Below are 13,708 nucleotides of genomic sequence, written 5' to 3' on the forward strand. Positions count from 1 at the left end.
TTTCCGCCCAAGTTGGAGGACTCCACGAACAAGGGAGGAAGAGACTTCACGCTGTGCGAAGATCTCTAAGCGCTGCGGATCCTCACGGACCCAGTGCATTTGAAGCAGGCAACAGAGATCTGATCAATCTCTAGCCTCTCCCCATCGCCGATAGAATTCCTAGACATACCCCTCCCACGCGCTACGAACCGAACCCACGGAGCCTAGCAAACTTCGTGTGGATGAGTGAACGGAAGAACCCACGGAGCCTAGCAAACTTCGTGTGAGCCCTTACGATCGGCCTCAGAGCTCTACTACCCGGGTTCGAGTCCTGCAGATTTATTTTCCCGTCGCCGGAATCCTATGCGACGTACCCTCGTATTTTCCTCTTCCCGTCGCCGGAACCCTATGCGACGTACCCTCGTATTCTGCAGGTTCGAGTTTTTGTTTTCTTTTCTCTTTCTGTAACTGCAACTTAATCAAGCTTTCCAGCCTACACCATTGCCATCTCGGTGTAAGTAAACAATCTTTTAAACTACCGATACGCGTCCGTGCCTAATTCCAGAGCGAAGGCCTTCCCTCTCCGCCCCGGCGTGCCCGGGCTGCTGGCCACAGCCCGCGTGCAGCACGAAAAAGGGCTCGGGGTGCACCCGGCCCGCACAGTTAGCATTCCCTGTGTACATTTAACCTTTAAAAAAGATCATCACCAATAAAAGATTGATTTTCGATAGTCCATTTGGCAATGACTTAAACCTTAAGAGAATATTACATGAGTATAGGCTTGGCGGGGAGGGGGTATCTGAGCTCTTTGCTTATTTCTTACTCAATCAAACTCCCATTCATGTCAATGGGCATTTATTTTTCAATAATTTCCTAATCAAAATATGCTGTTTACCTTTTTTTTTTCCTAAATGCCAGTCCTTTTAACTCAATCAGGGCTCTGAAAGTCAAGTAGGATTCTTTCCCTCTAGTGTCTCAGTAATAAAGTTTCTGCCAGCCAAAAGATGTTATACCTGTGCGAACTCAGAACTCCCACCGATCAGGAGAAATTCCACTGATCCCACTGCTGTGAGACTGGCTCAAAAGAGAAGAGGCACAACAGAATCCAGCTAACTATTTCTGAACTCTTTCTGCAGGAATATGAGGGATAAAATGCAGGGACCATATAAAGGGAGCAGATCTGCTGAGTAAGAAGATGCCATTTTATGCAGCCAGTTTTCAGAGCAGAACTACACACTTTAATGTGCTTCTTTTTACACAAGATCAATTGTTGCCCTGCTAGCAGAAAGTTCAAAAATACATAGTGTTCAATCTAAGGCAATCTGCTTCATTCAGCTTCATTTAGATGGAGAGTTATTTACATCTCACTGAATTAGTGAAAGAAAATGGGAGTGCGAGACTATTTCAGTTTTAAATCTCATCCATGAGCTTAGTCTTAATAGAATATGGCTGGTGGAAATTCCTATCAAACAGGGACTAGTTTCCTAACCATGGCAATGGTCCCAGCACCTACAGAAGAATACATCAACTCAGATGTCCTACATAGTAGAGCACAAGATGTTAAACTATTCATCAAAACTGAAACTTTGCACTGGACCATTGCATTTCCAGTCAAAACAAAAGAACAAGAGAAAGCTCAGAATAGCTAATAGCCCGGGCATGCCCTGGGACCTGAAGGCTCCTGTTTCTGTCCTACCCAATTTTGGTAAGCACCTGACTGTTGGATCCTACATTCCTGGTGAGCACCATAACCACCAAGCTATAAAGCAGTTTTCCTTTAGCTCAGGGAACGTTGCAAAATGGAACAGCTCTAGCAGGAGAGATTCAGAGCAAACCCCCTCTCAGAACGGAGACATTTGTTTCTCAAGAGTTCTGATTCAAGTTTTAAAGAAACCCCAAGTGGTTTGTAAAAAATTGGACTCTGGTTGGACAGAAGAATAGAGATTGCAGAAAACCAAATAAAAACAGCAAAGGTGAGATTTATCTTTTGTTCTGGAATCCCAAATATACAGGAGACTCATGGACACTCCCAAGACAAAGATCCCAAAAACCACCATGTTAAAAAACTTCCTCTATTTAAAACTGCTATAATATGCCTTCTGAAGAACTTCAGAATCATAATATATGGAGTAAATAGTTGTCACCATGTAGTTCAATCTTAAGGATAAGCTTGAATCTGGAACCTTCACTAGGTAATGTTTGTCTTCCTAGTGTAACAATTATACAATGAGACTATCTATGGAATACATATAGAATAATTACTATCTCCCTTACAACATGGTGAGATGGATTAATGATGTTTTATCTCCTCATAATAGGCTCTTATGCTGTATTGCATTATGCAGAGTATATACGCTCTGCAGATCTTACCATTGTACTGTTTTCTACCAAGACAATGAAAATACTGGCCCCCTTTTACATGAACCTACACCACAGACTGCCGAAAGTAGCTCATATCTAACCTGAGGCCAATAGCTGCTGGGAAGTAATTAGTTGTAGTGCTGCTATAATCCCCTAGTAAATGTAAGTGTAACTCATATTTGTGCTGAAGGTGAAACGTTTGTGGTAACAAATGCCCTTTTCTCTGAATAAAAATGTATTTACTTTTAATCAATCAGGGACTCATTACCAGCGTTGTCTTCATCTCCCTAAGCCTTGGCCTTTTGTGCGTGATTTCAGCACTGTATGAGAGCATTTGTAGATTATTATGAGAACATTACAAAATAACTCTAATGAGCTGAATCAACCAGAGAGAGTCAGAATCTAGGAGGTAGCCCTATTATCTTGTTGTACCTTTAGGCTTTTACCAGACCCATTAACTCCTCAGAACAAAAGAATGAAGGACAGAGTAAACATTATTATTTAATTACTGAGCATTCATACATGTTATATGGGTGTATTTTACACATATATGGAGTGCACCCATCACAAAGGGGCACTCTACGGATGAAATTTGGTACACCTAAGAAGATGGGGGTGAAGATAAAAAAGAAGAGGATGGGGGGGAGCTAAAATAGCTTTAAACCAGCTTTACACCCATCCAAGATTGAGCTGCTCCAGGGGTTGGAAAGGCTCCTGGTGTAATGTAGGCAGGTCTGGGGGAGACTATTAAGTAAGAGCAGCCTCCCTGTGATCCCCTCTAGACCACAGAGTCTCCAGAGTCCTGCCCCTCAAAGGGCAGCATATCCGAGGTCTCCCAGACAGCTATGGAGCTTTTCTTAAGGTCCCTTTTGACTTCTTCAGTTCCTGAAAGGCCAAAGTAGGGCAGGGGATAGAACCCATCAAGTTTAACTTCATATAGGCACTAAGGAAAAGAAAAGTCCTGAAAGATAGGTACCTATCTCTGTTCACTAAAATGTATTTATTTTCATTTTTATCCCATGTACCTCTCTTAAAACAAAGCTACAAATGAACAAATCTAACAACATAGCATACCAATCTAGACTGTTACTACAGATCACTTCTTAACTAGATTACATATAGGAACTGCAGCTTGTTCTTCTTCCAGGAAGTGCATGCAAAGAACAGATTAACATTGCACCATTCTGACTTTATCTCTACGTGCACACATACAACGTGGTGTTGTCGGAAGTCAGTCAGCCCCTCATGGGGACCTGAAGTCAGAAAGTAAGGAGACGGAGGTGGAAGGTGGGGGGAGAAAACAATAATCATGGCAGCAAACCAGATTTTGATTCAGAAGAGATAGGAAAAAAAGATGTTTCTGTATGTTTTCAGTCCATCTAGTTTGTGCATTCCTTGGAACACTGTGTATTGTTAGCTTCTCTATTTCCCTGTATGCTTAGCTTTTTCTTAGTTTGTTTGCTGGCATCTTTCCATAGCCAGAGGAAACAGATAAGCTTTTTTAAAAATAGGAAAATAATTGTAAAACTACAGAAATCATCTGTAAGTCTTCAGGAGTACATAAAATACCTGAAGGAACTTTTAATTCATTTTTACCTTGATTAGATTGTCTGTGATGAAACTTTAAGATCCCGGTAAAAAACATAATGGTGATATTAAATATCCTATATGTATGTATGTATATAAAGCTTATGTTAGGGGCGAGGGAACATGGAACTTAGCCCATTCTCTCACCTGTAGCACTATTCTTTTATTCCTACCATGTACCAGCAAGATTTCTATCAAGAAATACAAAGGCAGCAACAGCATCTGTTTGCTTTGGAACAAGCACAGAGTTTTGGTGAAAAAGCACATGTATTGCAGAATGAGATTTTAATTCTGAACATGTGTAGTCAGCTTTTGATAGAAAACTCTAGTATTATAAACTATGATCTGGACTCCATTATTATTTGCTTTCAAGATTTTTTTTATAACATCTGCCATGTTGAATCAACCCAGTGCTTTTGACTTGTAAGAACAGATTTAGCAAAGAGGAAATTGTGACAAAAATTGCCTGCCTCCTTGTTTCTTTGTATAGTGCAGATCAAGTGATATACTCACAGCAGAGATGCAGCCTGATCATTACTGAACACTCTCCTTGGCGTGCCTAAGAGCAAACTTTCTGTTGTTTCAATTAGATGATCTCGGGTATTCAGGGAATGTAATAGCGATGGAGCTCAGTTCCTAAAATCCTAGAAATTAGAAACTGAAACAACCTGGGGAATCATCTTGGCCATCCCCTGACAATGCAGATTATTTTCTACAACACTTTTAGTGTGTTTTTTTCCAGTCTATTTTTAATGATTCAAGCAATGGGGCTTCCATCACTTTTCCTGGGAGACTATTCCACATTCTAATAGATCTCACTGTTAGGAAAATTTTCCTGATATTCAGTCTAAATTTTCCTTTGCTCAATTTCATCCCATTACTCCTAGATATGCCCAGTAGAGGCTGGCGAAAACTGAAAGTGAGTAGGCAAACCTGACACATTATGTGTGCTCAGAGACAATTTACAGCAGCAGGTAAAGTGATAGAGTCAATTTGCAGCATTCTGTAAGTGATAGAGAAGGTCTTAGGGCATGCACTTTCAGAAAACGTTTTTGATTCTTGATGAAAACCCCAAAGTATAGAAAAACATCTAGAAGCTCTAATGACTTTAGATTTTTTACATCGCTCCAGCCAAACACAACAAGAATGGTCTGCGATCAGATAATGGGTAACAAATAACATTGTTTATGCTCCCACTGCCAATGAAGCCAAGCAAAAGCTTAGATTTATAGGAGCATCAAATCTCTCCCTTTTTTGTGCCTCAAACATAACAAATTATTGTTTGCTTTTACACATTAGGCAGAATTAAAATCTAAGATACAGTAACATTCCTTGAGTTATTACCCATCCCCATACAAAATAAAATGAAACACATAGAGGTGGTTTTTGTATTGTAAGTCTTCATGTGTAAATAAAATTATTCCTATACACACAGACTTTCACAGTAATAAAACAATTCTGTTATAGTAATTTCCCTCCCTCCCTACCTATCTTTCTTTTCCTTTATTTCTTCATCTTCACTCTCTATCTGGCTATCTTTTTTGTCATATTTAGCCTGTTTTTGATTAGCTTTCATTTAAGATTCATTGGGGTTCACAACCTTAGTGTCTACTTTGAGTCTTCCTTCTCCACCCACATCCCATCTCCCACGATATCCTGTTACTACTTCTTCTAACACATTTCTAGAAGTCATCCCTTCCTTTTTGACCAAAAATCCCTGGTCATCTCCTACTGCAACCTTCTTTCAGTCTTCCTCAGATTTTACTATACCATACTCCAACCTATCTAAAACACTTTTTAAAATTTTTCTCTGGCCACATCATTCCTCCATTTGAATGTCTCCTCTGATTTCCTCTTACCTTCCATACAAAGTTCTTGCTTACTTATCTTGAAGGCCCCATCTTCCACACTTTCCATCATAATTGAGCCTGCATATTTCCATCATATGCACCAAAAAAATCCTCCCTCTCTTCATTTAAACCTCTCCTTTCAACTCATTTCTTCCCTAGAGCCTTCTATTGATGAGCCCTGAAATATTATATGCATTGGTTAGAGACCAGTGTCTGTGTCTGATTTAGACTGTAAGATCCTTAAAGCATGGACTGCATCTTCCTTTATGTTGTTTATGGAAGATGACAGGAAACCAGTAAAGTAATTCAAGGTGGAGAATGATATGGTCAGAGAAACAGGAAAGAAAGACGATTTTAACAGCCTCTTGAATAGCAAGCCAGCCTCCCTCAAATCTATAAAAAGTTCAGCAAACAAAAGAAAGCTAAAGAACTATATTACTCTCACGTCAATGCAGGAAACTCCACAAGGACTTAGTCAGAATTATATCCAGATGCCTAAAGAGGGGCTGAAACTGCATCAACAACAAGAAACCATGAAAAATAGTCCTGGGCAAAACAGGTACAGCAAAGGAAAAACAGAAAGTATATACAGTCCAAGAGCTGGCTGCACTTTTTCTGAATTTAGCATATTGGGGAAGTCAGATCAGTAGGGATGCACAAGGAAAAGATGGATTTTTGGTGCGTTACAAAGACATGACAGTATTTATCTAGCATATGGGTATAAACAAAGGACAAAGGGCAAAAGGTTCCCTGAGTTTAGAGGGAGAACAATTGATCTGTCAGTGGGGATAAAGAGGAAAAGCAAAGCATGATTAAGAGAAAAGATTACTTAAGTTGGATCTATTGGGTTAAATTCATAAATGATGCACTACTAGTTAGCCTTGATGGTGCTATGTATATCCAGCACGTGACACATAGCAGTAGGTGAATGCACTGGCGGAAGGCAATGATCATTCCATTTGGTGACAGTCGTAGCCACTCCTATACCTAACTTCGCCCAGGTATCTCTGGTGAAATTATATGGTTTATCCTGGCTTTAACCTAGAAAGCCCCATACAGTTTGGGATCTACATACCTTGAGATCAGCTCCCTCACCATGACAGACTGTCCAGCTGAAATGATCAAAAGCTCCCTCAGTATAAGCACTAAAGCTAATAATAAGGCATTCTGTGGAGAGGATATTTTGCTCTAGGACTCATGTCTCATTGGGTTCATCCAGAATTTGGATAATTTAACCTTCTCAGCTCACCACCACTTACATCTTTGTTCTCTCTTCTATAGCGGGGTTGTTAGGTGGAGTTATTTGTGGGTAGTTCTTGGTTTGTGTTGTGATTTTCCAGTTATAGCATTGGCAACTAGACCACTGGTACTATAGCTATATTAAACATTTGAAGAATAAATAAGTGTTGTTTTTCTCCACTTGATCCACATATTCCTCCTAATCTACTCTCCCAAGTGCTCTCTCTCACTTGTCCCACTCTGCTTTGTGCCTTCTTTCAGGGCTTTCCTTGTACCTAGACAGGCCTGTTCTATCTAGAGATGTAGAACATCTCTGTTCTACAAAGTATCCTTCCTCTCTTTCCCTCATATCCCTTCTTAAACCTCAGTTATCCCATGAAAACTTGGTAAGCTGATCTGCTCACCAATTTTGTTTCTTTCAATTGAATATTTGCTTCATTTCTGTTTTGTTAGGTCAAAATTCTTGTGGCCAAGAAACTTGACTTCTATCTTGATTTGCAAAATTCAAAGTACTTTCATGCACTGTATCCATTCAGGTAATATTCATGCAATTTCAATGAATCAAGAAATACAACAATGCATATTGTTTCTGCTCAGCAATTGAACATCAACATTCTAAAATGAGCGAATAGTAAATAAGCAGTACCTAAATACTGCACTTTCATACAAATATTTAGATAAATGATTGTTTAAAGACATTTCTCTGTGCTCTAGGAATGCTTGATTTGATAATTGGTGGGTCTGTACATAGTGTTATACATTGAGCTAAACCTCATTAAAACTGGCCACTTTAACTACTGCCCTTTACTTAGGATAGCTATAAAAAGTTTTCACCAAAAACAAAAGGCAAATACAAGGTTGTTGCAGAATATGAATGTTCTGGGCACAGAAATGTTGCTCAGCATTGTTTTGGGTATGTCTCTGTATGCACAGACAAGGCACAGCTCAGGTTGAGAAGAAGAAAGAACACAGAGAAAGAGAAGAGAGCTTCAACCCAGCCTGAACAGCACTGGTGTGCTGCCCTGGCAAAAGACAAGGGAGAAGGTGTCAGAGTGAGGGAGCTGGTTGAAGGAGCTTTAACAGGGAAATTGTCTCTGGCTGTTTGATTCACCTTGTGATCAAAAAAGCAGGGATTAGTATGTTCTTATTAACATACAACCCTGCACTAAAGGTACCTGACCCTTATTCTCCTCGTAACTGGAAATACTGGCAGGACCCCAAATACAGCTTAGCCTCTCAGGTCCAAAGGGAGACCACCAGTGTAGCAAGTGGGACCTGTTTTCCAAGCAGAGAAATGTTGAGCTGGTGTTCCTGTCACACCAAGAATGATCAAATAATGGTGCTGTTTGCAGAAATCAAAACCAGACAGAAGGATTTAATATAAGACAGAAGGAGCTAAAACAAGCGCTGAAGGCTTCACAAAAAGGATTAAAACAAAAAAATAAAATAAAACAGGAGCTGGAGGCTTCACAAAAGGAATTAAATGACCACCTGGAGGTTTCCTGAAAAGGGCTGAGAAATGATTTACAAGCAGAGGTGAAATCTCTGTTGGAACAACTACAAAGGATCCAGGCAGGTTGGAAGGCCCTGTCGCAAAACCCGCCGTCTGGTGTGGTAAGACTGAAGAGACAATGTGCTGCCTTATTGCCATAGACCAAAAGTTTCACCTTGAAATAAGGAGCCAAGTGAGTTCTGGCCAGCCAGGAACTTTCTAGGAGAGATGAAACCGAGTAAGGACTTTCTAAGAAAGTAAAGATGCAGTTCCAGAAGAAAATCAGAGACCATGATTGAAGTCAGTCACCTGGATGCAGAATCAGGCCATTCTGATTACTTTAGTAAGACTAGAGATTTACAGCAGCTCTGCCTCCAGATGTAACTCACTTGGCCTCTCTTTTTTTAACTAATGCAAAATAAACCCATCCAGTATCTTGGATAGGCAAAAACTGCTTGGGAGCCTAAATGAATGAGAAGATGGTCACTGCAAGGGATTTTTGACAATCAACATGAGTAGCACAGCTCTGCTGCTGATGTAAAATGTACACATTTACAAAAAAAGACTGACTTATCCAGAACTGGCACAATCTCTTGATGTGCAGTTTGGAGCCAGCCACCAATCTGAGCTGGCAAGGGCACAGTTAGGAGCTAGGAGAAGGAAAGAGGAAACCCCAGCTGAATTGTCAGAGGAGCTATGGAGACTTGAGTTTTTGGCATCTCCAGATCCCAGGATTTATCCCAGAATAAACTGGCAATGCAGTGATTTATATGTATTCAGCTGGACTTGACTTGCAAAGGAAGATCAGTAAGAGGAGGCCAAAAACAATCTGAGGCTGTGAAATTTGGCCTGGAACTTGAAACTTTCCTTACAGCAGCGCATCAAAGGAGGAAGCAGCTGCTAGTGAGGAGGATGGCTAATCGCCACAAGCTCTTTCTATACAGTTCTGTGTTTAAATAAGCATTAAGGGTATTTCTAATCTGACTCATGATGTTATTGAATGATTAGAAAGGTGATAAATTTGGTCTTTAAAAATGAGAAACAGGCTGTAATGCAAAAATTTAGGTTCACTGAAATGCTGACACTGTAAAGAAGCAAAACCCATTCCAAGTTTCAGCAGCAGCACTTAACATTTTCAGAGTTGAAAAGGGCAGTTCCTACCAGGCCCTACCTGTGTTTCAAATCTGCTTCTGGTGATCAGAGACTGGTGTTTACCATTTGGGGGCAAATATGAAATACAAAACCAATAAAGTCTCTTCAGGGGTCAATAGGGGAACACCCTTGGCTGGTGCTTTAAAGAAAAACTTGTGGGAGCAAAAAATCCAGACATTTATGGATAGGAATGATAATAATTCAAAAAAACAAAACAAAATGGGAGAGCTAATGTAATATCCTGATAGGAAAGACCAGTAAATGTGTAAAGAGTTAAGCTTATATTTGAATGTGTTATTAGCCTGTTATATTATTTCTTTTCTTTCTCTATGAACGCTTGTTTAAGGTGTTGCCAGGTTCAGGTCTATCAATATGAGGAGGAAAGCAAAGGTAGGAGGAGGTTTATAGACTAGGATAAGCCTTACTGAAACTAGGAAGCTTAACTGTCCTCCCCTTCATTTAAAATAGCTTCAAGAGATCTGTTTCAATCCAAAAGAAAAGTAAATGCAAGGCTGCTCCACAAGTCAAACACTGTGAGCAAAGCAGCTTTGTTGAGCATTGTTTTGGGGCATGACTGTGCACGTGGATAGGCGAGACATAACTCAGGTTGAGAAGGAGATAGCATACAGAGAGAAAAAGGAAGCTTCAGCACTGGAGCACAGCCCAAAAAGAAGCCTCAAGAGAGAGCTTCTGGACTGGGTTGCTGGCTGAAAGAGTTTTACCAGAAAAACATTTGATTCATTCTGTGCTCAAGAAAGCAGGACTTAGTACATGCTTGAAAATAAACAGCATCCATCAGAGGCATTGGACCCCCACCAAGTTTCCCACCTAACTGAAATAACTTGCAAAACCCCTGCCATGGAAACTTCTCCATGCTGCAAGGGACAAGGTGAGTTATACTACAGGAGTGATGCCTAGCCCATGACATTGGATAACTTACTCCAAGGATACAGCCTAGAGAGAATCTTCAACCTTATTTCTCAGTAACTTGTTCCTGCAATTAATTCATATAATTGATTTTGAGGATGTAACTTTCCCACTCTTCCAGTGCCAGAACCCAGATAGCAATATATATTAGAGTGAGAAAAACTTAGGGTTGCAGAGAAAGGTCAATTAGGATTGTACTGGTAAGGCCAGGCATTCTTGACTACAACAGGCTTACAGTGGGGGAAAAAAAATTATGCTGCAGTCAGATATGTTTTGAAGTCCAAGTGGTTTAGGAAAAAAATTGAACTAACACTGCACTAGATGTAGTTTATTGTGTTAGGATGCAGCAATGCCCTTTCTTCCAGATGTGCATTTTTGTTTTTATTCTTCATATTGAGCATCAAGTGATTTCTACTTTATTTTTTAAAAGGGCTTTCATGAGGTCACAACTCTTAGTTCCTTTATTTGCTTTTATTTGAATTCAGAATACATTTTTCAGCCAGGAATACCTGATTCAGAAGAGAGTACTTTGAGTTTTGGTGTATCCCATAGCAGTCTTTCTGCTCTCACCACTTCAGCTTTTGTAATTTGATTATTTGGTCACACCCAAGAATACAGCCTATTACAGACATGTATTTGTATTAACCTAGCATCTTCAAATACAGTTTTAAGTAGCTGAATGATGTATGTTAATGACATACTTTCAATAATTCTTATAATGTGAGATCTCAGCCCAGATTTAATGTTTAATATCCCTGGGATTCACACTGAAATTATTACACACATTATGTATTCCACTCCTTGGATTTGGAATTAATTTCAAAACAGAGAGAAAGTGCATCCTATTTGTTTTCTTCAGGGATTTCACATCAGTAACAGTCTATTTATTCTGGAGTTTCTGAAGTTTAAAATACCTTTCCACTTTGCTGTGTTTAATACATATGGAGGATTTGTGTGGCACATCTTATTTCTGTTTCTCATTTTGGATATGCTATTTCCTTGTTCACTTGCAAAATCTTTATTCTAGCAAAATTTACCTCCCTAAATAAAGGACACCGGTTGTTATAAACTAGTCTTGCAGGATCTTCAATCTGCAACTATCTGCCAAACATGAACACTAGAATAGCTACATCTCTATCACATTTTTATGAAAGTCTGCCATAAGAAGAAAATTCACAGCCTGCATAGCTTTGATCGATCGATCAATCTATGCATTGGCTATGTTTCTAATACAGAGGCTTAGCTGCTGGAATGACTCCAAACATGATGGCACAAAGCAGCTAAACCTATGTTAGGTTGTGATCCAAGTAGTCTCAGACAGTAAATCTTTAATTTGCAAGACTGGCAACTATCACAAAATTAGAATTAAAGGAACATTTAGTATCAGTGATGCTCTGGGCATTCTAGGGATATGCCTCCTGAACATTTAAAGAAGGTTTAATCTTTCTCTGAGAACTATTTCCAAGATATATATGTAATAATTCTCTCCTCTTCTCTTCCCACCCCCTCCCAAAGGGAAAAAAAAAAAGTAAAGCTTCCTTTTTATAGTCCACCCTTACAAGGTAATGTGCTCCAGCTGGACTCAGACTCACTCCTCCCTCACTCCTGGCTGGGTCCCTTAGTAATCCCTGCAAGAAGGGCAAACACCTGTGTGAGCTATTCTGCTTAGGAAGAGCATATTAACCCTTACCCTGACAACCATGAATAAGATACAGTAATTACATCTCATTTATACCAGGACAGAATGATCAGCCATAATGGTGGCTGACAGGGTTTTGACTTGATTCTCAGTTATGCACTCACTTAAACCTCACATGCAGGCAATTACTCAGCCACATAATCTGTCTGGGCTAGATCTGCAAAAAGGATTTGGGTGCCTAAGCCCTATCTAATTCCCAATTTAGGCATATCAATCATACCTGCAATACCCACAAAGCCCTGCTCAGCTGCTGCTGGCATCTTACCTTGGAGGTGCACAAAGTCCACAGGCACACTGAAGTTGCCCAGGTGCTAAAATTCAGCTTGTGGACATGCCCAGCAGCACTTCAGTGTTGACATTGTTAAGCAGTTTGACACCTGTCTCACACCTAAGCCCCACTGAGTTCACCAGCTTGACTTTCCTCTGCCTGTGTCACCAGAGGGGCCCAGTCCAATGTTCCTAACATATCCAGCTTCCAATCAAATGGAGCTATCAGAGGAGTCATTTGCACTGCCTCATTTTTACCTGATAGCCCAGTGAATACTTCACTATTTTATATTTATTAGGCAGTAAAGAATTGACTAGAATCCAAGACTTTCCCTCCCCCTTCCCCATCACAAGTCTATAAGGTCATATCTTCTTTCCCCCTAACCCAAAGACTATTTAATTTTCATGCCAAGTGGAATAGTTTCAGGTAGAGGGAGTGAAAGAGCATCCTTTACCTTATCCTTAATAATTCAGGCAGTCTCCTAGTAAATGTGGGTTTGGATCCTAGAGAAGAGAACTGAATGGCCCAAAGGATAACAGTCCCTGAAAGCAGCAAGGGGGGTAAGAGTGCTCAGAAACCCCCTTGGCTCAGCAAGGGCATTCAGCAATGCCTGAGGACTAAAAGGGGGGTGTACAACCAGTGGAAGGGAGGAGCTATCACCAAGGAGGAGTACTCCTCCTCGGCCCGGGAGTGTAGGATGGATATTAGGAAGGCCAAGGCAGAGATGGAGCTCAGGCTAGCGTCCAGGATTAAGGACAACAAAAAGTCCTTTTTCAAGTACATTGGGAGCAAGAAGAGGGCACCAGGCAATGTAGGGCCCCTGCAAACACAAACGGTAATCTTGTGGTCACGCCAGACAAGAAAGCTCATATTTTTTAACAGTTTCTTTGCCTCTGTTTTCCTGAACAGGGACCGAGATATCCCACCTACCAGAGGTAGGGACAATCTTGAGGATAACTCTATCAGGCCTTCAGTCAGTGCAGATATAGTTAGGGATCTTCTGGAAGGGCTAGACATTTTTAAATCTGCAGGTCCAGATGCCCTCCACCCAAGGGTGTTGAGGGAGATGGCAGGGGTCATTGCGGAGCCCTTGGCCCAGCTGTATGAATATTCGTGGTCATCTGGCCAGGTGCCAGGGGATTGGAAACTGGCTA

This window comes from Alligator sinensis, unplaced genomic scaffold, assembly GCF_000455745.1.
Source record: "Alligator sinensis unplaced genomic scaffold, ASM45574v1 scaffold117_1, whole genome shotgun sequence".
Classification (NCBI taxonomy): Eukaryota; Metazoa; Chordata; order Crocodylia; family Alligatoridae; genus Alligator; species Alligator sinensis.